This window comes from Drosophila navojoa, chromosome X, assembly GCF_054131105.1.
Source record: "Drosophila navojoa isolate 15081-1374.11 chromosome X, UAZ_NAV_1.0, whole genome shotgun sequence".
Taxonomy (NCBI): domain Eukaryota; kingdom Metazoa; phylum Arthropoda; class Insecta; order Diptera; family Drosophilidae; genus Drosophila; species Drosophila navojoa.
In genome coordinates this window covers 32,281,993-32,306,956 of record NC_142895.1, presented here as the reverse complement: position 1 = coordinate 32,306,956, position 24,964 = coordinate 32,281,993, and the positions used below count along the sequence as shown (strand labels likewise).

General features: G+C 43.3%; 1 long non-coding RNA gene across 1 annotated transcript; it reads left to right on the top strand.

Moving 5' to 3' along the window:
* Positions 1–458: 458 nt before the first annotated feature.
* LOC149090868 (uncharacterized) lies at positions 459–24,572 on the top strand. Its single transcript, XR_016197480.1, has 2 exons — positions 459–555; positions 23,537–24,572. It is a non-coding gene; the product is annotated as an uncharacterized LOC149090868 (long non-coding RNA).
* The last annotated feature ends 392 nt before the right edge of the window (positions 24,573–24,964 follow it).

The window sequence follows — 24,964 nt, the reverse complement described above, 5'->3', positions numbered from 1 at the left end:
CACCATAGTCACAAATTTCTAATTAAACTCTTATCGCAGGGCCCCACGTTGGGCGCCAGTTGTAACGAACCTTCGGTTTATCCCGAGTCTAAGCTGGGCTAGTTTCAGCTGACTGTGGATTCGTGCCAACAAATTTATTTGTTGAAGCCCCTGCGATAATAATTAGTCACTTGTGAATTTAGGTTTATAGCGTAAATATATATTCTCTTGAATAAGTTTAAAATGTACACGTCACTTAAAGTTATGCTGACTCGCTGGTTGGCTTTAGCGAAGCACACCTACCGAGCGCTGGTTCAACGCACTCCGGCTGCGAGAGTATTGTGTGCTAAAAACACGCTAGTTACCGGGACGATTCGGGAAACGCCAGGACTTCGGTCTGAACAAAACTCTGGCGGTTCGCTCAGATATGCAGGCCTCGCCTACTATCCCACTCGCTCACAGCACAACACTAGCTTCGTTTTCACTCACACACACTTCTCTAGCGCACGGCTACGCGAACTTACTCAGATGTGCAGGCCTCGCTTAAGCCGCTGATATGCACCGATGTCCTGATCGGTGCCGCTGATGCTGCTGATTGCCTCTTTCGTTATCGCAAGGATTCCCACTGGATGTCCTTGCTGTTCCCACGATGTCCTTGCTGTTCCCACGATGTCCTTGCTGTCCTTTGAAGTCCTGGGAGTCCTGGTTCACCACTCGCGTTGACTTTCACTAATCACTTTAATCACCAAACTTTTCTCAAACGTATCAGCCTCTCAAACATTTCTCAAAACTCTCCCATTTCCAGCCTTTCAAGCCTTTCAAACATTTCAAGCCCCGTATGGAGCCGCCGGTGGCCTTTTATAGCCCAGCCACAGGCCCTGCTTCGGGTGATAACGGGGCCCGTTCGGCTCTGGAGCGGGGCCTTTCAGCCGCTCGTGCCCATACAAACGGTAAAGTGGCGTGATCCGGGTGACGCCACTTTCCCGCCAAATTGCGTGGCAGCCTCCCATTGGCCGAAGTACCGTTGGTGCCCTGCGAGTGAAAGTGATCACTACTATCACCCGGCACGAACGGCACCTCGGCTCCACAGCAACGGTAAAGTGGCGTGATTCGGGTGACGCCACTTGCCCGCCAAATTGCGTGACCGCCTCCCATTGGCCGAAGTACCGTTGGTGCCCTGCGAGTGAAAGTGATCACTACTATCACCCGGCACGAACGGCACCTCGGCTAACGGTCCCCGATGATCGTCGTGCGTGCGACGCGAACCCATTGCTGAATCTGTAGGAGCGAAAGAGACCGCCTCTAACAGGACTTTGACCCCCTTTCCAGTGCGAGGGTCGCTCCTACAGTATTCGCGTCGCTGTGTGGAGCAACATATATATGCACGTATATGCATATAAACGCACAGCAAATACGTACGTTCATATACATTAATACGTGCATACCTATATTGCTCCTCACAGTGTCAAGTGTTTTGCAGTGTTTCGGCTCCTCACTTTTAGGTTCACGCAACGAAAATATTCGAAAGCACAATCATTCTGCTTCATGTGCTCGACCGAGATGGCCGATGGTTGAACAAAAGATCCCTCTGTACTCAATGTTTCCTTTGCGCTCTCTATCTCTCGGTGCTCTTTGCTCTCTCAAATGTGTATATGTGTGTATGCATGTGAGCACAAGCAGCAGCTCTGAGCTGCCAGCTCACGAAAATTGAAATTTCTTCGCAGCAAGAACCCATGCCTTCCCTTCTGTGTGAAGAGTATACCGAACTCTTCAAACCGTTTGACAAGCTCGTACAAAATCTGTATATGTGTTTTCGATATTATTTGAGGAAAGGGTATGAAAGCGTTGGTGCTCATGATGAAAATGCTTTCGCGACGAATGTGCACGCACACAGTCTCCCTTGCTACATGTACTATGAGCATTTGTATATCTGTGTGCGTAGCTCTTGCTGCCTGTAGCAATTTTAGGTCCCAGCATTTGAATTTGGTTGATCTTGAGAAGTGCGCACACTTATATATGTACATACATATGTATGTATGATTGTATGTACGAATTTGACGCGATGCCCACAATTGTGGGATATCACTTGTAGAAGCATTTGTATGCCTATGTGCCTTTACATGTGCGTTTGTGTGTGTGCATGTGTGTAAGCATGGGACGTGAACATTGGCTGCCTACCTCAACTTAGAATTGTCAGAACGATTTTGGGATCGAGTTGCAGAGGCGCGCTTATATTTGAGTAGGTGATTAAGTAAAGTGACAAGTGCACTTGCCAATACTTGAGCAAATACGAAGTTGTGTGGGTCGTAATGTCAAAAAAAAAAGTGTTCTCTGGTTAATGGTCACACCTATTGCAGATTCATAAGCTTTTGCTTACATTACAAAAGCGCGCTTTTTAGCATTCTAAGAATTGGGATTGATTTCTGGATTTTCTAGCTTTTATTGTAGTTTTGACAGATGACGCTCTGTTATTAGCTTATTGTATTTTAGCTACCAGATTGTCAAGCAAAACGATAGCGTGGGTGATAGAGGCGTCGCAAGTTATGTTACAGCGGCGAAGGCTCAAAGTCCCTTCAATGTTGTGTATTTTTTTCATACATATTTCGTTTTTTATAAAATAGATACTTATTTTATTCTTTTTTCTAATTGCAAAATTTTATAAGTTTAAATTTGTTTCTTCTTAAATAGCCCTCATATATGTATGTACACATTTATGCATGTATATGTATGTACATAAGTCTGCACGCATATGTAGCATCAAGCATTCCAGCGTTTCTTATGCACGTGCTCATTTGTATGTGTGTATGTATGTACACATAAATGACTCTAGCGTTGAAATGAGACTGATTTGTTTTTGCTTTGTTCTTGAATTTACCATCCGCTACTCTCATAACAAGAATCTTATTATACCCTGAACCCATTGAAAATGGGAAATCAGGGTATAATGTTTTTGTGTAAAAGTATGTAACAGGCAGAAGGAATCATCGCAGACCCCACAAAGTATATATATTCTTGATCAGCACGATGAGCTGAGTCGATATAGCCCTGTCCGTCTGTCCGTCCGTCCGTCCGTCCGTCCGTCCGTATGAACGCCGAGATCTCAGAAGATATAAAAGCTAGAGAGCTGAAATTTTGTGTGCATACTCGTGTATACCATACGCAGTACGAGTTTGCTTTATTTTTTCGATAACTCATCCAATAACTTTTTTATCAAGAATAATCGAAAAATTAATTTTGTCTTTTGAGCCTCATCGGAGTACTATTAGACGTGGAGACTTCAGATTTACTGTATATGCATATGATGAATACAAACATTTTGTGATCAACAGATTTTGGATACCACGCCCCCTTCGCCCCAAATTTGTAACAAACCGATTTCAAGTACTAGAGACTTGTGCATATAATTACGCCCTGAAAATTTCATTAGGATCGTATGTTTACAAAAGAAGTTATTCACCAAGTAAATTCTCATACTATTGCCCACACTGCAGCGCAGCACAAGCGCAGTCGCTGCTTACTGCGCAGTTAGCAGAGCGCAGGGCGCGTGAGGGTGGATGCATGTAAATGTATGTGTGCGTGCATAAAAGAAGTGCAGAATGATAAGAATATCAGCTTGGAGGGTTCAGGGTATCTCCTAGTCGAGCAGTTTCGACTAGAGTCTTCTTACTTGTTTTTGGATTTCATTTTAATTACAATCGTTGACAGTAAGTGGTGGCGCTGTCAGCAAAGGCGCCGGTTCAATTTGTTTTTGTACTTTTGACAAACATGACTTGGGTGCGAGCTCAAATCCCGCGGAAAACTCTTTTTTGTAAATTGCAAATTTTGTTCTTTTAGCTTCTTTTATATTTTTTAAATATTTAAATTTTATTTTTAAATTTTATAAAAATGTTTCCTTCCGTGTTATCAATGCCTGTTAAGCCTATTTTTACATACATGTACATACATAGATAGCTCAAACATATAAATGTCGCAATTTGATACTACAAATGCCGATTGCCACGCCCCTAGTGGCCGTAGACACCTCATTTTTGTGAAAATGTGAAATGTGAAAATTACAGGGTATTTTTCGATATGCCACGCCCCCAAAAAGGCGTGACAATTATTTTTGGGGCATCGATAGAGGAGGTTACCAGTAACTCAACTATCCAAATTTAAAGCTTCTAGCTCTTAAACTGTAGGAGATATAAAGTTTTGCGGTTTGCCACGCCCCCTTTGGGCGGACATATATCCACCATAGCTTGTTGGACTTGGGAGGTCAACTCGCGTATATATACCAAATTTCAAGTCTCTAGCATCAATATTGCCTAAAATATAGCCAAATTTGAAAAATTACTATATCTTCAGGTCCGATTTGCCACGCCCCTATTTTTTCATCAGTCATTATAGAATTATAGCATTAGCTCACGTGCGAAATTTCAACGTTCTAGCTTTAGAACTTTAGGAGATACAGTTTTTTCTGATTTGCCACGCCCCCAATGGGCGTAGATATATCCACCATAAATTTGGGGGGTCAACGCGGATCTACATACCAAATTTCAACTTTCTAGCTCTTCAACTAACATGATTTCTGGGATATCGTAAAATGCATTTTCCGATTTGCCACGCCCCTAGTGGGCGGATCGGGAAAATTTTAACACTTTATAAATCGGAGTTATACACGAGTATGTGTTCCAAATTTCAAGTCTCTAGCTTCAATAGCGGCGAAATGAACTGCGTTCATACGGACAGACGGACGGACAGCAAGACGGACATTGCACAAAACCAATATACTAATTCACTTCGTGAATGAGTATAAATAATTCACTTCGTGAACGAGTATAAATAAGTAGTACTTGATTAAGCTCCGTATACAAAATGGGATGCGATTGTATACATGCGTATACAGGAGCAAGCAAATAAAAACCCCTATAAAAAGTAGGCGTATTCAAATACTAGAGACTTGTGCTTTGACAAATATAATGTTATAATAAGAACGACCCGACAGTTTCATGAGTATAATTCATCCACAACTAAAGCTAATTCTTGTTTTTGCTTGCATCCTTATGTATTTTTATACCCTGAACCCATTGAAAATGGGAAATCAGGATATAATGTTTTTGTGTAAAAGTATGTAACAGGCAGAAGGAATCATCGCAGACCGCACAAAGTATATATATTCTTGATCAGCACGACGAGCTGAGTCGATATAGCCCTGTCCGTCCGTCCGTATAAGAGCTAGAGAGCTGAAATTTTGTGTGCATACTCGTGTATACCATACGCAGTACGAGCAATAGTCAATACAGCTACTAATATACATACATAAATACGCGCGCCTCTTCAATCGAGCCCAAAATCGTTCACATCATTCTAAGTTGAGGCAGGCACACGCCAATGTTCATCTCCCAAGCACACAAGCCCATACACACACGCACATATGAAATCACATAGGCATACAAATGCTTCTACAAGTGATATCCCATAATTGTAAGCATCGCAGCCCATGCGTGCACACAATCAAGTGTATATATGTACATACATACGTATGTATGTATGTGAGCACTTCACAAGATCTACCAACTGCAAATACTGGGCTTTAAAATTGCTACAGGCAGCAAGAGCTTCGCACACAGGCATACAATGTAGCAAGGGAGACTGTGTGCGTGCACATTCGTCGCGAAAGCATTTTCATCATGAGCACCAACGCTTTATACCCCTTCCATAAATAATATCGAAAACACATATACAGATTTTGTACGAGCTTGGCAAACGGTTTGAAGAGTTCGGTATACTCTTCACACAGAAGGGAAGGCATGGGTTCTTGCTGCGAAGAAATTTCAATTTTCGTGAGCTGGCAGCTCAGAGCTGCTGCTTGTGCTCACATGCATACACACATATACACATTTGAGAGAGCAAAGAGCATCGAGAGAGAGAGAGAGAGAGAGAGAGCAAGGGAAACATTGAGCATAGAGGGATCTTTTGTTCAACCATCGACCATCACGATCGAACGCATGAAGCGAAATGATTGTGCTGTCATACATTTTTGTGGTCCGAGCCTCATCGGAGTACTATTAGACGTGGAGACTTCAGATTTACTGTATATGCATATGATGAATACAAACATTTTGTGATCAACAGATTTTGGATACCACGCCCCCTTCGCCCCAAATTTGTAACAAACCGATTTCAAGTACTAGAGACTTGTGCATATAATTACGCCCTGAAAATTTCATTAGGATCGTATGTTTACAAAAGAAGTTATTCACCAAGTAAATTCTCATACTATTGCCCACACTGCAGCGCAGCACAAGCGCAGTCGCTGCTTACTGCGCAGTTAGCAGAGCGCAGGGCGCGTGAGGGTGGATACATGTGTATGTATGTGTGCGTGCATAAAAGAAGTGCAGAATGATAAGAATATCAGCTTGGAGCGTTCAGGGTATCTCCTAGTCGAGCAGTCTCGACTAGAGTCTTCTTACTTGTTATACCCTGAACCCATTGAGAATGGGAAATCAGGGTATAATGGTTTTGTTAAAATGTATATTACAGGCAGAAGGAGGCGTGGCAGACCCCACAAAGTATATATATTCTTGATTAAGGCGATGAGCTGAGTCGATTTAGCTCTGTCCGTCTGTCTGTCTATCCGTTCTGGTTCCGTCGATTTCAGATGATATTAGAGCTAGAGACTTTATTTTTTTTAAATGACCGTATATACAGCGCGGAGGTCGATGTTTATCTTTAAAAATCGATAACTATTCCCGATATTTTATGATTGATGTCGATGTTTATCTTTAGAAATCGATAACTATTCCCGACATTTTATGATCGATTATAAACATTATCCTTCAAGGCAGATGCCACTGTAGCTAATAGTGAATGATTTTTAATTTTTTCCAATTTGTCAATTATTCAATAGAATATGTAGATCATATGCTGGAAATTTCATTAAATTCGGTGAAGTCAATCGACGTTAAAAAATAATAAAATGTTTGGCCAATTAACATAGGCAAGTGCTGCAGCTACAGCAGTTTTCCTATACGTGTGCACACATACATTCCCAACATCTTCTAGCACATTCTTAAATCACATCAGCAGTTAGTTTGGCTTAGACTTGCTAGATGGCGCTGCAGCAGTGAATCTATTTCAGTTTTGCCATTGCAATTTCGAGCAATGAGGTGGCGTCCTGATAAAAGGCGTGGCGCTCGATTGGACAGTCTCGGGTTCAAATCTAGGGCGCGTCGAATTTTTTTTTTAATTGTTGTAAGTGTTGTAAATGAGTTTTCTCTTTTATATTTTTAAATACATCGAAATTGAAATGGTTCAGGGTAGTACCTAGTCGAGCCCTCTCGACTAGAGCTTTCTTACATGTTTTACCCTGAACCCATTGAAAATGGGAAATCAGGGTATAATGGTTTTGTGCAAAAGTATGTAACGGGCAGAAGGAATCATCGCAGACCCCATAAAGTATATATATTTCTGATTGGGGCGACGAGCTGTGTCGATATAGCCCTGTCCGTCTGCATGAGTGCGTCGATCTCAGAAGATATAAAAACCATACGCAGTACGAGCTTGCTTTATTTTTTCGATAACTCATCCGATAACTTTTGTATCGAGAATAATCGAAAAATTGATTTTGTTGTTTTCAGCCTCATTTTTCACACGTGCGTACGTGTGTATGTATGTAAGTATGCATAAAAGAAGTATGACATTGGGGGTTCAGGGTATCTCCTAGTCGAGCAGTCTCGACCAGAGCCTTCTTACTTGCTTTAAATATATTTTTTAGAGGGGTTGGGAATCAACGCCAGATTTAAAATTTATTTTATATTAGCATTGGTGTAAAAAGTAATTATGGCCGCTGCTTCATACAAGCGAAACCAGTGTGCACTGTAGACAATGCGTGTTTATGCGTACGTGCGTATGCCTGTGTATGTGCATGTGCGAATAATTATTGAAATATCAGTTGCTCGAAGGGTGGCATTGAGATCGCCTCCAACTATAAACTTCGGCCCCAGGCTGTCCAGGGGATTTTGTAATAGACCTTGTCCGAAGTTATGTCGTGGTGGACAATATGTCACCAGTTGGGCAGATTACTCTTTTCATGGCACACTGTACCCATACGTCTTGTTAAGCTAGCACTTCAATGTACTTTATATCGTTTTTTATTATAAGAGCTGCGCCTCAGCAGGCGGTGCCATTTGGATGGTTCACTGATATCACGTATAGCCATTCAGGGTAACGGAGGATTTCGGTGAAAAGTGGGTTTCAGAGACGAGGAGAATGATAAACCTTGTAGCCTTTATAAGAGGCTGTATGGTTTTCCTCACTGACTTATAGTCAAAGTTGGTATTGCCGATAGCCAGTGTAACGTCAGTAATCAGACCTTTTAAGTCGTTAATATCCGCGATGAAAATTGATCTGCTTGGCCGAAGCAGTCTGGGTGGCTGGGATGGTTGGCAGTGGTTCCGTCGACGTTTCCAAGTCGACTTCACCCTAGCCGTCATCGTTGTTATCGTCCGATTTCCCCGATTTGCAGTAAATATGACTATTTGGACAAACAAACAAAATTTGAGAAACAAAAGACAAACAAAACGAAAAAAAAAAAAAACCAAAAACCCAAACCTTTCGTTTTGCATGCAGTTGCAGGCAAACGTGATCTTTTTTGTACATTTTGCACATTTTTATGCTGACTTTGGGTTAGTATTTTACCATAGAAATCCAAAGGGGCGCCTAAGGGCTCCGAAATTTGTATCGATATTAAAGAGAACATCTTCCTTAACACGTACTCGTCGGAACTTAAGAGATATAGACTATTTTAGGGGAAAAAAGCCATGAAATTTAGAGGTTTAACAAATTTCAACTAGCTCTTTTTACACCCTGAACCCATTGAAAATGGAAATGCGGATATAACGCTTTTGTGAAAAGTATGTAACAGGAAAAAGGAATCATCGCAGACCCCAAAAAAAATATATATTCTTGATCAGCACGACGAACTGAGTCGATATAGCCCTGCCCGTCTCTCCGTTTGTGTGAATGCCTAGAAGAAGTTGTCTCAGAAGTTGTAAGAGCTAGAGAGCTGGAATTTGGCATGCATACTCCTGTAGACCATACGCAGTATAAGTTTGCTTTATTTCTTGATAAATCATCCGCAAATTTTTTTTATCGAGAATAATCGAAAATTCGATTTGGTTTTTTCAGCCTCGTTTGAATGCTATTAGACCTGGAGACTTCAGATTTACTGTGTAATCATATGATGAATACAAACATTTTGTAACTTACAGATTTATGATACCAAGTCCCCTTCGCCACCAATTTGTATTTCAAGTACTAGAGACTTGTTCTTTAGAATGAGCCTACATTTTTACTTCATGATTATGGCCTGTAAGTTTCAATTAGATTGTACGTCTGAAAAAGAAATTATTCAACAAATAATAATAATACTAATAATAATACTATAACAGTTAGCAGAGCGCAGGCTAATGCGTGCGTGTGGATGGATGTGTATGTGTGTGTGTATAAGAAATGTACAGAATGGAGGTTCGGGGTATCTCCTAGCCGAGCAGTCTCGACTAGAGCCTTGTTACTTGTTTTACCCTGAGCCCATTGAAAATGGAAAATCAGGGTATAAGGGTTTTGTTAAAAGTATGTACAAGGAAGCGTGGCAGACCCCACAAGTAGGGACACGAAAAAAGTATCGATATTTTCGGTATCGGATACACTGGGGCGATGATACCGATACTTTTTACTCGATGTTTTGGTTTCGATATTTTTACTTATCGGGTATCTCTAGAGCCATATCGAGTAAAGAAAAATACGCGGGATCAAGTCAAGCTCGCCAGCCAATTTGCGCAAAATTTGAGAATGAGTTTGAGTTGAATCATTAAAAAAGGTTAAAACAGTGAATTATTATCGAAGTCAATTTGATTTATAGTTAAAGTAAGTAATAAAGCAATTACTCTATGCAGTTTATTGAAATATATTTCTTTAAAAGAATGCCACCAAGCCACAGCAGTGTTTGGCAGTATTTCACCAGAATACGCAACGACGAGGTGAAGTGCAAAATTTGCTTCAAAACTCTTAAATCATCAGGAAACACCTCAAACATGAGAGTGATACTTCCATAGATTCAGCAAACAATCTTTGGAGTGATTATAAGAAGTGGACGCATGCAGGGAAGCAGACCAAAAAAACAAGATCTACAATAAACGATGACGAAGTAGGTCGCTACCTATCTACCCATGTTTTACCACTTTCCATCGACCCTTTAAAACAATGGGCTGATATGAAAGTAGTTTATCCCAAACTATACAACTTAGCTCAAAAATATTTGGGAATTTCCGCGACGTCCGTGCCCTCTGAGCGCCTTTTCTCCAAAGCTGGAAGTACCATAACCAAAACTCGCAGCCGATTGTCACCCAAAAGGCTTGACAAACTTCTTTTTTTAGGCGATTGTGCAGAGGATGAATGGAATATATAACTTAAAATAACTTCATTGTACTATCTAATATTGAAAATTTACTTGTAACTTTTTATTTTAAAAAAACATGAAAGATATCCTAGATATAATAGACATTTCATCCGATACCTTGCAACATCGATGCTTTTGATTTGATATTTTTATAAGTACGAGGCTTTTCTTTTGATGCTTCTTATGAGTACATGATCGATACTTTGCATTCGATATCGTGTCCCTACCCACAAGTGTATATACTTGTGATCAGGACGACGAGCTGATTCGATTCAGCCCTGCCCGTATGTCTGTCCTACCGTCCATCCGTCCGTATGTACGAACGCGTCGATCTCAGAAGATATAAGAGCTAGAGACTTGAAATTTGTTTTCCTATGTCCGTGTATATCACGCGCATACCGAGGTTTCCAAAAATCCAAAAATCGATATCTACTATTATCTATTGAAAATTTTATTGAAATTTTTATTAAAGGTAGATTCGGCAAATTGGATGAGTAGACTCATATGTATTATATAGAATTTCGATTTTTGTTAACATTTACCCCCACACCTATGTCCATCCCAAGTACTAGAGACTAGCTCCGAAAGCATTGTGTGGAGCAATATAGGTATGCACGTATTAATGTATATGAACGTACGTATTTGCTGTGCGTTTATATGCATACACGTGCATATATATGTTGCTCCACACAGCGACGCGAATACTGTAGGAGCGACCCTCGCACTGGAAAGGGGGTCAAAGTTCTGTCAGAGGCGGTCTCTTTCGCTCCTACAGATTCAGCAATGGGCTCGCGTCGCACGCACAACGATCATCAGTGACCGTTACCCGAGGTGCCGTTCGTGCCGGGTGATAATAGTGGACACTTTCACTCGCAGGGCACCAACGGTACTTCGGCCAATGGGAGGCTGCCACGCAATTTGGCGGGAAAGTGGTGTCACCCGGATCACGCCACTTTACCGTTTCTGTGGACACGAGCGGCTGAAAGGCCCCGCTCCAGAGCCGAACAGGCCCCGTTACCACCCGAAGCAGGGCCTGTGGCTGGGCTATAATAGGCCACCGGCGGCTCCATACTGGGATTCAGATGATTCGGATTCAGACGATTAAGTGGTGATTAAGTGGTGATTAAAGGATTGAGTGACGATTAAGCGAGTGAAAAGTGATTGGTGAAAGTCAACGTGAGTGGTAAATCAGGACTCCCAGGACATCAAAGGACAGCAAGGACATCGTGGGAACAGCAAGGACATCCACTGGGAATCCTTGGGACAACGAAAGAGGCCATCAGCAGCATCAGCGGCACCGAACAGGGCATCGGTGCATATCAGCGGCTTAAGCGAGGCCTGCACATCTGAGTAAGTTCACGTAGCCGTGCGCAAGAGAAGTGTTTGTGAGTGAAAACGAAGCTAGTGTTGTGCTGTGAGCGAGTGGGATAGTAGGAGAACGAACCGCCAGAGTGCGTTGAACCAGCGCTCGGTAGGTGTGCTTCGCTAAAGCCAACCAGCGAGCCAGCATAACTTTAAGTGACGTGTACATTTTAAACTTATTCATGAGAATATACATTTACGCTATAAAAGCTAAATTCACAAGAGACTAATTAATATCGCAGGGGCTTCAACAAATGAATTTGTTGGCACGAATCCACAGTCAGCTGAAACTAGCCCAGCTTAGACTCGGGATAAACCGAAGGCTCGTTACAACTGGCGCCCAACGTGGGGCCCTGCGATAAGAGTTTAATTAGAAATTGAGACTATGGTGCGAACGTGGGTATATAACTTGAAAAAGGATGAAGTGTTGAATTATGGTGTCGAGTTCGGAGTGAGCTTCTCAGGCACACTGGACGCTATGCGGAGGCAGTTTGGCGAGTGGGTTGAGAGGAATGAAGGTAGCATTCCTTACTCACTGAGCATCGCCGAGCTGAGGCGACTGCATGGACGCCGTGACTCACTGAGGGATGAGGCAACGACCGCCGTAATTGACGACGACTTAGAGACAGAGCTGGCGCATGTGGCACGGCTCTGCGTGCCTTCCACGAGTGCAGCGGCACGGCTGCAGGACACGCGACAGGGTGAGATGAGAGCCACATCCACCCCGCAACCTGAAATAAGACCACGAGGACTCGGCAGCACAGCCCAAGAATATCCAAAGGTGGCCAAAAAATGCGAGAGTGGAGCTTCCGCTTTGATGGCACCACAAAGCCTTTGGAGTTCTTGGAGCAGGTGGAGTGGTCGGCGGACAAATATGGCCTGGATCTGGACATGATCCCGAGGGCGATGCCAGAGCTGCTGAAAGGCATGGCCTTGAAGTGGTACGTGGCCAACAACAGGCACTGGACGGCGTGGGCGACGTTTGTGCGTAGCTTCCAGGAGTTCTTCTTGCCCAGAGGCTACCTGGAGAAGCTGGAGGACGACGTCAAACGCCGGAGGCAAATGGTAGATGAGAGTTTCAAGGTCTACATGGTTGAGATGCAGACTCTCATGCGGCCTCTGCGCTATGGAGCAGACCGCGAGATGAAGCTCATCTACAACAACAGCCTGCCCGATCTGCGTGCCTACGCCCGCCCGTATCAGTTCCATAATCTGGTGGAATTGATGCACCTCGCAGACGAGTTCGAGGAGCTGGAAAGGGACCGCGAGAGGTTGCGGCAGCAGCCACGGCCGGGCCGGACACGATGTATGGCCATGGACGACGCTGGAGGCGATGTGGAGTATCGCCGCATGGAGGATGAGGCGAAGCCTTCATCTGCGCCAAGGACAGGCGCAACCGGAGCAAGGGCATACATCCCGAATCCAGCCAGGGCATGCCGAGTGTGTGGCCAGGAGGGGCACCGCGCTTTTACGTGCCGCAACAAGGCACTGGATTTCTGCTGGCAGTGCGGGCGCATTGGGGTGAGAATGAAGGATGAAGGCAGCCAAATGACAGCGCCAGGCCATTGTAGCCACCCAACAAAAAGCCACGATCGACACTGGAGCCACAAGCAGCTTTATAAGCGAAAAGCATGCTGACAGGCTCAGAGGAGTGGGCGTGGTGCGTGCAACACGGCGGCGCATACGCTTAGCGGACGGCAGTTGCAGTCATGTGGACTCGCAGCTGGAGACGACGATCAGCCTGGGGAATCGGCAAAGCCAAATCCCGTTGCTGATTCTGCCAGGAGTGATCGACGATCTGGTGCTGGGCTGGGATTTCTTGGCCAGCATGGGCACCACACTGGAGTGCGGTGGCTTGACGATGAGGATCAAGCCAAGAATTCCACAGTCGAGCGGACAGTCAGAGGAGAAGCTGTCTGTGGCTGTGGCCAGCGTGGAGGCGAGCCCAAAGACGCCAGTGGAGGCGAACATGGAGCAGCCAACGCCTATGCATAAAGACCAAGAGGTGGATGCTTTTCTGAGGCATGAGCTGGAGAAGTTCCAGCATGTGAAAGGCACCACCAGGATCACGAAGCACCGGATCAGGATGCAGGACAACAGGCCCATAAAGCAGCGCTACTTCTCCAAAAATCCAAAAATGTGGCTGTGGCCAGCGTGGAGGCGAGCCCAGAGACGCCAGTGGAGGCGAACATGGAGCAGCCAACGCCTATGCATAAAGACCCAGAAGTGGATGCTTTTATGAGGCATGAGCTGGAGAAGTTCCAGCATGTGAAAGGCACCACCAGGATCACGGAGCACCGGATCAGGATGCAGGACAACAGGCCCATAAAGCAGCGCTACTTCTCCAAAAATCCAAAAATGCAGGCGGAGATCAACCTGCAGGTGGATGAGCTGCTGGCCAAAGGCTGCATTGAGCCCTCGAAAAGCCCGCATAGCGCTCCGATTGTCATGGTTCGCAAGAAAAATGGGAAGTGGCGGCTATATGTAGATTTTCGACAGCTGAACAGTAGATCCATTAAGGATGCATACCCGTTGCCGCGTATGCATCACATTTTGGATCAGCTGCGAGAGGCGCGCTATATCAGCAGCCTGGATTTGAGGGATGGGTATTGGCAGATACCCATGGAAAAGGCCAGCAGACCACTGACGATAATCACGGTGCCAGGAAAGGGGCTTTATCAGTGGAAAGTGATGCCGTTTGGACTCCATTCTGCGCCGGCAACATTTCAGCGAGCGCTGGACCAAGTTATCGGCCCAGAAATTATGCCCCATGCCTTTGCCTAACTGGACGACATCATCGTCATCGGTCGAACGCGACAGGAGCATATGAACAACCTACGAGAGGTGTTCCGGCGACTGCGGGCAGCCAACTTGAAAATCAACTTCAACAAGTGCGATTTTTTTCAAGAAGGAGCTAAAGTATCTGGGTCACAAAGTCACGGAGGATGGCATTTGCACGGATCCAGAAAAAGTGGCCGCTATCGCCGAACTGAAGCCACCCACAAACGTGAAAGAGTTACGCCAGTACGTGGGCGTGGCTTCAAGGTACCGGCGCTTCGTGCCAGATTTTGCAACCACAGTGCATCCGCAAAATGCACTGCTCAAAAAGGGCATGAAGTGGGAGTGGACGGAGGAGCGGCAAAGAGCGTTCGAGACGGTAAAGGCCAAATTGACGGAGTCACCAGTGCTGTCGTGCCCTGATTTCTCGAAGCCGTTTTGCTTGCAAACGGACGCAAGCAATTATGGGCTTGCGGCAATCCTGACGCAGACCTTCGAGGACGGAGAGCGCTTCATTTCGTATGCCAGCCGGGGCATACGGAAGCTCAGGCGATACCTGGAAGGCTACAAATTTGTAGTGGTCACTGACCATATGGCTCTGAAGTGGCTCAATTCGATCGAGAGCCCAACGGGAAGGATTGCCAGATGGGCGTCGGAGCTGCAGCAGTACGACTTCGAGATTCGCTACAGGAAGGGCAAGCAGAATATGGTAGCAGATGGGAGATATGGGAGAGGAGGCCTGCCGTTTGGTTAAGAGCAAGGAGATGCCAGCTGGGACAGAATGTCGCTGGCTCACCAAGCTTCGGCAGGACATAGGAAGGCGCCACATAAGTTTCCAGACTATATGGAAGAGTCTGGAAACTAATATCGGCACATCCCGAATCAAGTCGGCCACGAGGTGGCAGCGCGGTATTACTGGGCCAGGTATGTACCGGGATGTGAAAACATACCTACATCGCTGCGAAGTGTGTCAGCGATATAAGCCCAGTCAGCTGCAAGCTGCTGGGCAAATGCTGACGCAGGTGCCCGAGGAGCCATGGGCAACAGCTTGTGCCGATTTTGTTGGCCCTCTGCCGAGATCAAAGCATGGGAACACTATGCTTTTGGTTTTCATAGATCGCTTTTCGAAATGGACGGAGATGATGCCGCTGCGGAGCGCGAATAGCGCGGCTCTCCAAAAGGCATTTCGAGAGCGGATCTTGACGTGGTTCGGCACGCCAAAGGTGCTCATTACTGACAATGGCACCCAATTCACCAGTCGGGCGTTCAAGGTGATTCTGGAGGAGTTTGGGGTGCGTCACCAGTTGACAGCACCATACACACCTCAAGAGAATCCCACTGAGAGGGCCAACAGAACAGTGAAGACGATGATTGCGCAGTTCGCTGGAGGTGACCAGAGATGCTGGGACGACGCATTGCCGGAGTTGACGTTGGCGGTCAACAGCAGCGTGTCAGCATCCACAGGGTATTCGGCCGCCTTCATCACCGAAGGACGAGAGCCAAGGCTACCCAAATCGCTGTTCGACGCGCAAACAATCGGCACAGGGCAGGAGGCACAAAGCCCAGTCGAGAGAGCCAACAAGATGCGCGAAGTGTTTGAGATAGTGCGTCGAAACCTGGAGAGAGCTGGGCAGGATCAGGCGCGGCATTACAACCTACGGAGGCGGCAGTGGAAGCCGGCCGTAGGTGACAAGGTGGGGGCAAAGGAACGCCACTTGTCGAATGCCGCAGAAGGATTTGCAGCAAAACTGGCACCACGCTATAGAGGCCCTTATATAGTGGCGAGTTTTGTGTCACCAGTAATCTGCCGGATCAGGTCGGAGGCCGATAAGCGGACCAGGACGGCGCATGTGGCGGATCTCAAGCCGTGGAGAGGAGACACGGGTGAGCATTAAAGCTGTTTCGTTTTTTTTTTTTTTTCTTTCCAAGAAAAAAAAGGGAGTGAATACACAGCGAAGTGTATTGCTTCGAATTTAAGCGCAGAAAGAAGAAGAGAAAAAAAACACAGCAAAAATTTAGCTCAAAAGTGCATAGTTTCGGCTGCGAATTGCATCTGTGGCTGGAAGGTTATAGTTGCCACCGGGAAACTTACGGTATATTGGGTGCGCAACCACAATTTGTTTGAACGGCGCGCGCACGACAGCAAGCAGTGTACAGTACTGCACCGAAAAACTTAGCTGCCAATGCATGTGCAATGCATTATGCACAGATACAACAACAAAGCAGTGCAAGTGCAAGCAGTACCCACCTGCAGAGTAGGCGCCCTTAGCAACAGCGCCCAATAACAATGCTACGCGGCAGAAGAGCTTGCACTGGATGTTCGGCTAGAAGGGCTATGTATGCGTGTGCCGATGGGAGTGTGGGAAAAACGGTATCTGGGCAGTACCGTAGCCTGCCTGGAATTCAGGCATAAGGCAGCGAAGGCTAGAGTGGGCTGAGCGTAGGACACAGGACCCGTTATGTGCTGCAGCCTAAGCAGCGGCGCGCGGCAGTATAGGGTATAAAATGGGCATGTGGGCATCGGGCCGGGGTTTTCTTTTGTATGAGTTACCAGAGTGGACCGACGGCGCTCGAGTGCGCCGTCCACATACGAATTCATCCGGTTGTCCGTGCTTGGGCGTAGGCGCGTTTTGCTGGCTGAATCCTCGCGCACTGGCCAGCGACTTTGCTGCGAGCTGTGCGCGAATGAGGAGTGGCCGCAAAATGCCAGCCGGCGTCAAAGTTCGACACCGGTGGTAGTTGCGAACGACATCGATGTGGTCAACTCCCAACAACAATCCAGAATTTGGTCTGCAGCGCCGCAAAGAAGACACTGCACGAACTAGGGAGAGCAGCTGCTATTGTGGACGCTTTCAGCAACGGAGAGGACGGCGAGGGATGTCGGAAGGCAGGTGGCCGCCGCATGAGTGCGGGGGACTACAAAACCAACAGGTGAGTTTTGTAAGAGCGCCCGGCGTGGGCAGAGGCAGCGGCGGCAAACCATAGACGCGGGGCATGCGGTCGAGCATGTGGCTGCTTGCTGGGAGAGTGTGGTTGCAGACGCCTGCCACGCAACTGGCTCCACCGGCTGCGGAACTTTGGGTGTCGACAAAGATTGGCAACCGATCCTCGCGCACTGGCCAACGACTACGCTGTGAGCTGTGCGCGAAAGAGGATTGACCAACAAGCGTTCCGATACCAAAGACGCAACACCGGTGTCCTATTGCGAACGACGTCTGTGGCCCGATCTCCTAGCAGCAGTGCATGCAATGACTGCAGTACCCCACCGGAGTATCCCCAAGGGTCCAAGGAGCAGCAGCAACCAGCAGAAAGGCGTCTCCAGCGGAAAGGGACAACATGCGCCAAATGGGTGAAATGGCCATTGCCGCGCGCACATGCGCCAATGCCACCGGGGGCTGCAAAACCGACAGGCGAGTTTTGCAGCATACGTGCATATATATGTTGCTCCACACAGTGACGCGAATACTGTAGGAGCGACCCTCGCACTGGAAAGGGGGTCAAAGTCCTGTTAGAGGCGGTCTCTTTCGCTTCTACAGATTCAACAATGGGTTCGCGTCGCACGCACGACGATCATCAGTGACCGTTACCCGAGGTGCCGTTCGTGCCGGGTGATAGTAGTGGACACTTTCACTCGCAGGGCACCAACGGTACTTCGGTCAATGGAAGGCTGCCACGCAATTTGGCGGGAAAGTGGTGTCACCCGGATCACGCCACTTTACCATTTCTGTGGACACGAGCGGCTGAAAGGCCCCCCTCCAGAGCCGAACAGGCCCCGTTACCACCCGAAGCAGGGCCTGTGGCTGGGCTATAATAGGCCACCGGCGGCTCCATACTGGGATTCAGATGATTCGGATTCAGACGATTAAGTGGTGATTAAAGGATTGAGTGACGATTAAGCGAGTGAAAAGTGATTGGTGAAAGTCAACGCGAGTGGTAAATCAGGACTCCCAGGACTTCAAACGACAGCAAGGACATCGTGGGAACAGCAAGGACATCCAGTGGGAATCCTTGCGACAACGAAAGAGGCCATCGGCAGCGTCAGCGGCACCGAACAGGGCATCGGTGCATATCAGCGGCTTAAGCGAGGCCTGCACATCTGAGTAAGTTCACAAAACGAAGCTAGTGTTGTGCTGTGAGCGAGTGGGATAGTAGGAGAGGCCTGCATATCCGAACGAACCGCCAGAGTTTACAGACCGAAGTCCTGGCGTTTCCCGAATCGTCCAGGTGAACTAGCGTGTTCGTAGCACAACACTCTCCCAGCCGGAGTGCGTTGAACCAGCGGTCAGTAGGTGTGCGAGCCAGCGAGCCAGCATAACTTTAAGTGACGTGTACATTTTAAACTTATTCATGAGAATATACATTTACGCTATAAAAGCTAAATTCACAAGTGACTAATTAATATCGCAGAGGCTTTAACAAATAAATTTGTTGAAGCCTGAAGCTGAAACTAGCCCAGCTTAGACTCGGGATAAACCGAAGGTTCGTTACAGCATCCATGTTCACAGATTCTATCAGGACATGTGTTAGAGCGTTAAAATGAAAAACACTCCACATTTGCCGAATTCAAGATCTTAACTGAACTCTTTATTGCTTAAAATCCTAGTTCTTATATACCTAACAGAGACTCTTAAAACTACTTCCAGTCACTGGAAGGGTGCATTTTCTCACACAAACAAGTACCCAGATGTTTACTTAAGTGTCCCTTTTTTTGAATCTTTGGGCCCAGGCTCACGTTACATTTACATATATTAGACGCTGCATTGGTCGCTGCAACTAAGGGATGACATATTTATTACTTTGTGTCGGATAACGCGCAGGTTATTCGAGTACTGTCTCTATTTTTATTATTATGTATGTTCATGTTTGAACATTCTGCCAGGGGCCCAAAAATGTTGTGGTTGTAAAAATTTTTATTTTTTGTTCGATGACTCGCAGGTCATCCAGTATTCGCATGTTTTCAAACATTCTGCCAGAGGGGCCAAAAATATATTTGCTTTTTTGTTTTCATTTTAATATTAGTTTGATAACGCGCAGGTTATCGAATAAATTTTTTTTGTCGGATAACGCGCAGGTTATCGAGTATTTTTCTGTATATTTTTTATATTTCAAATTATATGGGACCAGGAAATGTTATAGCTTTTAATCGCCTCTTTACATTACATTTTCTTATTGTATATATGATTAATATTAATGCAATCAAAATACTTATTAACATAGAAGCATGACCTGATATGTGATGAAAATGGAGCCCTTTTAATTCTATATGGCTCTCCTTCATTTGCTGTATTGCTATTTGTAAATGCTCAATTTCTATCGTATGATTTATTCTTGACAGTGCTAATGGGTTCCAAACTATTTTTGGAACGTCAACAATCTTTCCTACGTATGAGGGTGCGATTTTCTCGTATCTTTCAGTGTGAATATCATTATTATGAGCTATTATGGTCTTATCTCCTGATCGAGCTGTGCAATCTGATTTCATTTTCAACACACCCTGTTCTGGTAATTCTATTAGTTCTTGCTGTGCTCCCTTGCATCGTACGCTTAGCTTTTCATTAATCGGTACTTTAAATAACCACCTACTTTTACCTTCCAATTCAACCCAGTATGTTTTTGAATGAACTAATGTTTGATAGATACAGTTCGCCGGTCGGTTTGGCTTGAATGGTGATATTTCGCAGCTGTTATCGTTGGCATTATCCCAGGGCCAGTTACCTTCACATATGAGCTTGTTTGGTTGCCATTTTTTGCATTTATTTAATGTGGCTTCGGCCATTAAGTGGTAAGAATCAATTTCGAAGTTATACACTAAATATTCTGTTCTTTGGTGTACCATTATCATTTGGTCGTCATTGTAGACTGGTATTGGGATAACCTTATATAAATGAGATGGGTATCTGCTGAATAGCGGAATCTTGGCGTTAACTATTATTTTGTTGTCTATAAAGGTTCCTTTCGTTGTAAGTAATTGATATATTTCTTTTAGTTCTGTACCTGTCCTTTTCCCTGGTAAGACTAAATTCTCGGACAAACTTTCTTTTATCTTGGCTATTTCTTCCCCAAATTGGTAAGGCTTCAATATAACCGGGTTTAATCTGCTATGATTTATATCAATTAGCATATTTATTACCCCTGTTTGAATCTTGTCACATTCTTCAATTAAGGCATTTAATTGATTTGTTATCATAAAGAAATTAATTGCTTCCTTATACACATAATACGATTCTTTTAGCAATTCTGTCATATTGTCTATACGTATATTCATGTCATTGAAATGAATATTGATTTCCTCAGTGGTTCTTTTGAGTATATTTGCTGTGGAATCTATTATTGATGTCTGTTTCTCACTCAATTTTTTTTTATGTTATGTTGGTTGTCTAATAAACTGACCATGTTTTCTTCCATTTGTTCTCGATCGTCTGCATCCATTATCCCAAATAGCAAGTGATATAATGAGCCCATGAATTCGAAAGGTGCACGTTTGGTTCTTGGTTTATTTTGTAGTATAAATAGTTTGTTATTATCTTCTAATTCTGCTATTCGTCTTTTTGTATTATTTAGTATTATATTACATTGGTCCTCGAAACTCTGTAGTTTCGTACACACTGCTCTCATTTTCCCTTCTAATTCACTCCCTTTCTTTAACATGTCAAAATATGAATCTAGGTTATAGTAAATAATTAGATCCCATGATGAGGTTACTATTTCTACTTCACCCATTGGATCTAAATAGATTGCTGAGTTGTTACCTAATTTTGAAATTGTTATCTTATCGCTTTTCGTTACTTCTGCACTTGATACCTGACAGAAGAGAGCTAAGACTAGCATTGCCATTAGTACTTTTAGTCTTGATCCTCCTTTCCCTCTGCTAGATTGTCTTGTGCTTCTTAGGTCTGAGTCTTCATTTTTTAATTCACCTAGCTGACATACTTTATTGATTGGTCGTGTAACTAACCCTTCTTGAGATTTAACTTTTACGACTCTAACTTTATTGTCTTGGCCTTTGTGAACTTCTTTTATTATCCCTAGTGGCCATCTAGCAGGGTGACAATTTTCATCCTTTATTAATACTATTTGCCCTTCTTCTAAATTTGGCATCTCTTTTTTCCATTTATTTCTTTGCTGAAGGGTATATAAATAGTCATTTCTCCACTTATTCCAAAAATCTCTCCTCATTTTTTGGATCAGTTTCCATCTATCTAGGTTTCCTATTTTTTCTTCTCCTGTTGACTCCACTTCACTTACTGTGGGTCTACCTATTAAAAAATGTCCTGGAGTTAGTACTTCGATATTATCGATATCATCCCCTGTAGTGTATAGAGGTCTGGAGTTTAAGACTGCTTCAATTTGACATAATAGTGTCGTCATTTCTTCAAAGGTTAAATTGCTATCTCCTATTACTCTTTTTAAATGATATTTTACTGATTTTACTCCCGCTTCCCAGATTCCTCCAAAGTGAGGGCTTGCCGCCGGGATAAAATGCCATTTTATTTGTTCTTTTTCTAACGTTGAAGAAATTTTTGTATTTTCTTGAATTGTTTTCTTAAATTCTTTTTCTAGTTTTTTAGCTGCTCCTACAAAATTTGTACCTCTCCTTGCAATAAATCTTCTCATTGCAGCTAAAAATGCATCTGACGTTAAGTCACTAACTGCTTCTAAGTGTATAGCTTTTGTTGCCATGCACACAAATAATGCTATGTACCCTTTATACATTTTTTGCCCACGATACTTAGAACATTTCATATAATAAGGCCCTGCATAGTCTATTCCCGTATTCAAGAATGGGTATGACATTGTAGGGAGATTTGCCATTATTTGTTGTGTGGGTGTATGATTATATCTAGTGCATGTAATACAATTACGTAAGTATTTCTTTAGACAGTTTCTGAGTCCAATTATCCAATATTTTCTTTGAATATAGTTTCTCATTACATTAATACCTCCGTGCAGAGTGATAGTGTGCGCATCTTTAATTATTAAGTTAACTAAATGGCATTTGTCAAGAATAATTGGATGCTTTACGTCAAATCCAATACTAGCTTTCTCTAATCTTCCTCCTACTCGAAGTATTCCCTTTTCATCTAAAAATGGATTCAAACTAATTATTTTACTCTTATTTTGTAAATATTTTTTCCCCAACAGCTTTCCTAATTCTGTTCTAAACTGACATGCTTGTTGTTGTTTAATAATTAATATTCTAGCGTTATTTAATTCTTCTACTGTTATATATTTTTGTGGCTTTTGTATCGTTTTTTTGGTTATGATTTTAATAAATCTAATAATAAATGCTACTACTTTTTGTAATTTTTGCATACAAGAATATCGTTTGATTAATTCACCTATTATATTCTTTTCTGAGTTTTCTATCATAGTGTTCACACTTATTTTTTCTTCATCTACATTTTCTTCTTCTTTTGGCCAATGGTTCTTTGATTTGGCTAACCACTTTGGCCCATTCCACCAAATTTCGCATTCTACTAATTTATAAGTATTGATTCCTCTGGATGCTATATCTGCTGGATTGTCTTCTGATTTTACATGATTCCATTTAATTTCTGACATTTTCCTAATCTCATCCGTTCTTTTTCTAATGAATTTATTTTTATTCAATCCGTTTTGGATCCAAGCTAATGTGATAGTGGAATCACTCCACGCAAAGATTTCAACATTAATTTTAATCGATTCTGTTATTTTAGAAATGAGTTTTGTCAAAAGATGGGCAGCGCATAGTTCCAATTTGGGAATAGTTTTACGATTTTTCTTGGGATTAACTTTACATTTACTAGCTAATATCATTACCGAATTACCTACTTTGGCATATACTACTGCTGCATAGGCTTTTTCAGAAGCATCAGCAAACCCATGAAACTGTACTTCAATATCTTTTTGTATTTTGACCCACCTAGGTATTCTTAGGTTTTGTAGATGTTTCAAATTATCTTGATACTCTTTCCATTCTTTGATTTCTTTTTTGGATAGTTCTTCATCCCATTTTTTATCAGTTAGCCATAGCTTTTGCATAAACAGTTTCCCTATTATGGTCACTGGAGCTAACCACCCTAAGGGATCATATATTTTAGCAAGTGTTGATAAGACTGTTCTTTTATTTATTGTTTTAATATTGTTGTCAGTGAAACTAAATTTGGATTCATCTTTGAGGGGTTCCCACTGTAGACCTAATGTTTTTATTGACTCATTCTCTTCAATGCTTAACACCTTATTTTCTTCATTTCTGTCTATTTCTTCAATTATTTCTGATTTATTTGAAATCCACTTTCTCAGATTAAATCCTACTTTTGCTAGTTCACTGGAAACACATTCAACAATTTCTTTACAGTTTTGTATGGACTCAGCGCCTGTCATAAGATCGTCCATATAAAAATCTGTTTTAATTATTTCTTTAATTGTTGCGTTATTGCAATTATTGGCTATGTCTAAAAGAACTCTAGTGGCTAAGTAAGGAGCTGATGCAGTACCATAAGTGACTGTGGTAAGCTTAAAGTTCTTTAGTTTTTTACTTGGAGAATCTCTCCAGACAATATATTGAAATTCTTGGTCATGTTTTGCTATTTTTATTTGCCTATACATTTTTTCTATATCTGCTGATACTACATATTCCCAGCGTCGCCATTTTAATATAATGTCAAATATATCTTTTTGAACTCTTGGTCCCGTCCACATAATGTCATTTAGACTTTTCTTATTTGTTGTGTTTGCAGATGCGTCAAAAACTACCCTTAGCTTCGTTGTCAGACTACTATCTCTTAACACTGCCTGATGTGGTAAATAATATTTTCCTTCTTTATTTGTAGATATCATATGTCCTAACTGCAAGTATTCGTTCATGAAATTTGTGTAGTCTGTTCTTAATTTTTCATTTTTTTGCAGCTTTTTCTCTAAGCTAAGAAATCGAGCTATAGCTTGTGGCTTTGATTCTCCTAATTCATTTTCTTCTTTGAACGGAATTGTTACAACATATCTACCCCTTGAATCAATTTTTGTTGTATTCTGAAAATTTTTCTCACAAAATTCTATCTCTTTGACATCTTCTTCTTCTTCGTTTTCTAATTCCCAGAACCGATCTAGGTCTTCTATTGCAATACTTGTCGCTACTATCGTTGTTTTACCTTTTGATTTTGTACAACCTGATACAATCCAACCAAATTCAGTCTTTTGCCCAAGTAATCCATCTATCTTTACTATCCCATCTTTTAGTACGTGTGGATATAAGTCTGCACCTATTATTATGTCTACACGACCTGGTTTATAAAATTGTGGATCAGCTAAAGTGAAATTGTGCCATTGAGCCATGTCTATATTTGCTTTACTAACTGGGAGAGCTTTCATTAACTTTGATAATATGATGGCCTCAACCCTAAACTGTTCTTTATTTGGTTCTCTAGGTTT